General features: G+C 55.1%; 1 protein-coding gene across 2 annotated transcripts in view; it reads right to left on the bottom strand.

Annotated features, from left to right (window-relative positions):
* The window catches only part of SLC6A6 (solute carrier family 6 member 6), a 71646-nt gene extending 68466 nt beyond the window's left edge, over nucleotides 1–3180 (bottom strand). For both annotated transcript variants that reach the window (XM_008049205.1, XM_021708119.1), the window contains exon 1: nucleotides 3141–3180. The gene's annotated coding sequence lies outside the window, so the exon portion shown is untranslated. The remainder of the gene's footprint in view (nucleotides 1–3140) is intronic.
* Nucleotides 3181–4243: the final 1063 nt, after the last annotated feature.

The raw sequence follows: 4243 nt of genomic DNA on the forward strand, positions 1-4243 counted from the left end.
CCCAGCAGGTCGAGGCTGTGGTGGCCGGGAGCGGCCGCTGCACTCCAGTCTGGGCGACAGAGTGAGACTTCAACTCAAAAAGAAAAAAAAGAGTCTTCTTTCTTCCGTAAATTACCCCACAGACCCAGGAGGGTGGAATTGATTTTCGGACCCCATTAGCTGAGGTGGTGGGGAGTTGCTCCAGGGATCCCACCCTGGAGAATGAAGTGGGAAGTTTTCCGCGGGACACTTGGCACTGATTCTGTCCGGCTGCTGAGCACTTCAGAACTCCAGTGTGATCACAAAGGGGCGACGTCACCTGAGCCCCAAGTCCCAAGACCATTGTCCAATTCTCCTGGGTGCTGGTATTCACCTCACAGGAGGGAAAGCAGGGGCTCAGGGCCGCCAGCGACTCCCCCCAGGTCACACAGTGGGCGCGGGCTAGAGCTGGGACCCGAAGCAAGATCTCCCGACTCCCAGGTCCAGGGACCCTACGCACGACTCGTTCCCTGGCAGCAATGCTTTAGGGATTGGCTCACTTAATAGACTCCCCCGAGCAGCCATGAGTCTATGCCATCCCCTTTCTCAGATGAGAACCTAGAGGTCCGAGGCCCCAAAGGAAACACTCAGCACGGAGGGGACACATGCCCAGTGGTGTGCACATTTCAGGGACAACAGCCTCTGCTCTTCCACCCTGTTCCTCTGAACTCCCTCCAAATCCCACAGCCTGCCATGTCAGGGGCCAAGAAGCCCTTTCTGGAAGGGCAAGTCAAGAGGGCTGCCTGGAGGAGGCATCGGAGCAGTCTAAGGGCAAGCCTGCCTCTCTGCCTGGGCTGCCTCTCCTATGGAAGACCAGTGAGCCTCAAGGAAGAGGAGCAGTGGCTGGCTCCCCTCTGTGTATTGCCTACTTTTTAGTTTATTGCTCAAGACTTTTTATCTGGAGGCAGAACTCACATTCCAGCTTCACAGCAGGCGTTTCCTTTCCCAACTGCCTTTGGCTACTCATTAACCAGCAGGAAGGCCTTGGGGAAGAGAAAGGGGTGAGACCCCAGGTCTGCTCCCAGCCTGGGGGCGCTGAGGGCACTTGGGCCAGCCAGGTTCAAATCCTCGCTCTGTGACCTTGGGAAGAGTCAACTCACCTCTCTGAGCCTCAGTCTCCCGACCTCTCCAATGGGGATAATGTCAGCAGGCCCACTCCCCAAGGGCAACCGTGGGAGTCTGTCTGTTCAGTACCTCAGCCTGATCTGCAGGGAGCACTGAACCCTTATATGCCATTCTAACAGAAAGAGCAAGAGCACCCACACCACGGGGTCGCTGAGGGCACCCTGCTGAACCCTCCAGCATTACCCCGAGCACGCTGCTGCAGAGTTCAGCAAACGTTAGGGGTTAGTAACTGCGGACGCTCGTAGATTATGACGAAGACTCTGCAGGCTGCTGACGAGGGGCCCCCTCCATGCCCATGTGGCAGCAGCACACACCTGCCTGATGTCATAACATGAAGGACACCTCCACGGGTAGGGCTGTTGTGGCAGAGCCCCCCGGGTGGGGGGGTGGGGGATCTTGATGACAAGGAAGAAATCGGGTTCAGCCCCAGGGGCTCTGGACCACAAACTGACTTTCTCTCAGTTCTGGCCTCACAGGGGACCCCAAGTCAACCGTGCCAGTACCAGTGGGAGCAGAACCTCCCCCTATAGGAATTCCTGCCCAGGAAGCCTGGGTTTTCAAACTTCAAAGCAGAGCCCACAAGTGGGTCATCAAACCAAGGTAAAGGGTCAGGGTATCGGCACAGAACACACCAGTGCAGGAGAATAGACTGGAACAGACCCCACAGCGAGTGTGGGGACCACTGGTGAAATCTAGGTTTCAGTGTTTGCATTTCACGCACATGTGTGCATGCATGTGTGTGCGCGCACACACACCACATTCTGTTGTAAACCAGTATCTTAAATCAGGGAAGAAGACATTCCTTAGACCCCTTTCTAAACCAGGATTAGGATCCTGAACTGAAAGAAAAGAAAAATAAGTCTGAGACAATCAGCACAGCACCATTAAGATCTGTAAATTAGATAAGAGAATTGTGCCAATGTCAAATCAATGTCCTGGGGTAGATAACCGTGCCGCGGTTATATAAGAGTGGCCTTGTTCTTGCGAAAGACTTGAAGGACTGGGGTAAAGGGGCATCCTGCCTGCAACCCGCTCCCCAGTGAGTCAGCAGAACAGGAAGAATACTTACGTGACTACTCTTAAAGAACATACAGGCCTGGCTCGGTGGCTCAGCCTATAATCCCAGCACTTTGGGAGGGCCAGGCCAGCGGATTGCCTGAGCCTGTAGGTTCGAGACCAGCCCGGGAAACTTGGCGAGACCTCATCTCTACAATCAAACTTTTAAAAAAAGCCAGGTGTGGTAGCGCATGCCTGTGGTTCCGGCTACTCGGAAGGCTGAGGCAGAAGGCTCACCAGAGCCCAGCAGGTCAACACCAGGGTGGCCGTAAGCGTACGTACCACTGCACTCTAGCCTGGGTGAAGGAGTGAGACTCCATCTCAAAAAAAAAAAAAAAAAGAAAAAGAAAAGAAAAGAACATACAAAGAGAAAGAAGAACACACGGAAGGATAAGAATGTGGCAAACGGAGAACTCTCGGCGAAGGGCACCACCGGAGTCCATTCAAATGCTCCTGTGGCCACTTTCCTGAAGATATTCAATTCTCCTAAATATAAAACGTTACACCGACGAGAGATGATTGTGATGGTGGCCCCAATTCCTGGGGCACTCATCTGTACCAGAGCCAAGCTCGGCCCTACACAAGCGTCTGACCCCATTCCTCAGAGCCTGCTCAGTAAGGCCGCCGTCCCTGTGAGGCACATTCCCGAAGCTGCCTGCAGCAGGGCCAGGACAGGGTCTCGACTGGGCCTCCAAAACCAAGGCTTGGCCCACCTGCAGGGCTGCCACCTCCCCAACACCACCAGGCCGAGACCAAGCAGATACAGGTGGCCAAGCCAGGCCAGGGGCCCCGCGACCGGGAGGTGAGGTGCAGACAAGGCCCAGAGGCCTCAGGGGTGCTGCCTCCTCCAGGAGCCTGGAGAGACACTGAACTCCCAAGGCTCCTGAGGTCACCGCACATCAGTAAGGCATGATCCCCACAGGAGGTCAAAGGCCACTTACTCTTTGGAAGCTCCTCAGAACGGGCTGTGGTTCTGGCTCTGGACCTATTGAAAAAGAGGAAGCAGACACAGAAAGGAGACAGGTCAGGGTCTGATGGACACATGGCTCTGATCTGTACACCCATGACCACCAAGCACAATGCGGAGACCCGGACAAGGAAAACCAGGATTCTGGGGCTCACAACACGGGCTTGCACACACCAACACAATCTCACACAGACACACTCACATGTGTGCACAGGCAAACACAACCTCACACAGACACATGCACACACACGTGTGCATACAGACTCCTAGTCAGACACACACATACTCCCAGCCACACACAGACCCGCACTCCCCTCGCACACATACATCCATCTCCAGGACGTGGGGTCCCTGACACTCAGCATCCCCTGCTGTCTGCCTGGGCCATGAGGAGCTGGCCAGCCCGTGGTCACATGGGGTCACGGCTACAAATGGGTGAGCTGCCTCCACTCCTAACCAGGGAAAGTCCATGGTCCCGGGAGCCCCTGCCAGCTCTGTCTCGAGACTGACTGTCTCCAAGAGCTCAGGGACACACCAAGGCAGGATCGGGGGCTGTGGGAAGCCCTGGGAGCCCTGAAGGCTCTTGGGAATGTGATGTGAAGCTGAGAACCACTGCGCCAAGGAAATCTGCTGAGCCAAGCAGTCCCTGCTGGGACAAACCCCGGAAGCCTTTTTTTACTTTTTTAACACTGGTTCTCCTTTGTTTTTTCAATAGAATACCTCTTGTTATTCGGAACTCAATTTGGGAAAGAGACAACTCTGCCTCTCCAACCACCAGCAAACCTTCTTGCCTGGAGGCTGGAAGGCTCTCGGGTTCCTGGAATCTGAAAATGCAGAAAGCCAGGAAATGGTTTCTTCTCAACGGAGATCTTAAATTTCAGTGAACAGTTCAACTGGGATTAGCGAGGGCAGTGGTCACCTCCAGAGGGAGGGTGGTGAGGTGGGCGGTGGGTGGCGGGTGGCTGAGGCTGAGGCCCCCAGGGCTTCTCCTCCCTTCTCTCTCTGCTGTGCCGGTTGTAGCCCTGCCCTTCTGAAGCCTCTTTCCCAGACTCAGAAACACAGAGTCCGCAACCATGA

The sequence above is a fragment of the Carlito syrichta genome, unplaced genomic scaffold (assembly GCF_000164805.1).
Source record: "Carlito syrichta isolate Samal-C Ts95f unplaced genomic scaffold, Tarsius_syrichta-2.0.1 Scaffold130730, whole genome shotgun sequence".
NCBI lineage: Eukaryota > Metazoa > Chordata > Mammalia > Primates > Tarsiidae > Carlito > Carlito syrichta.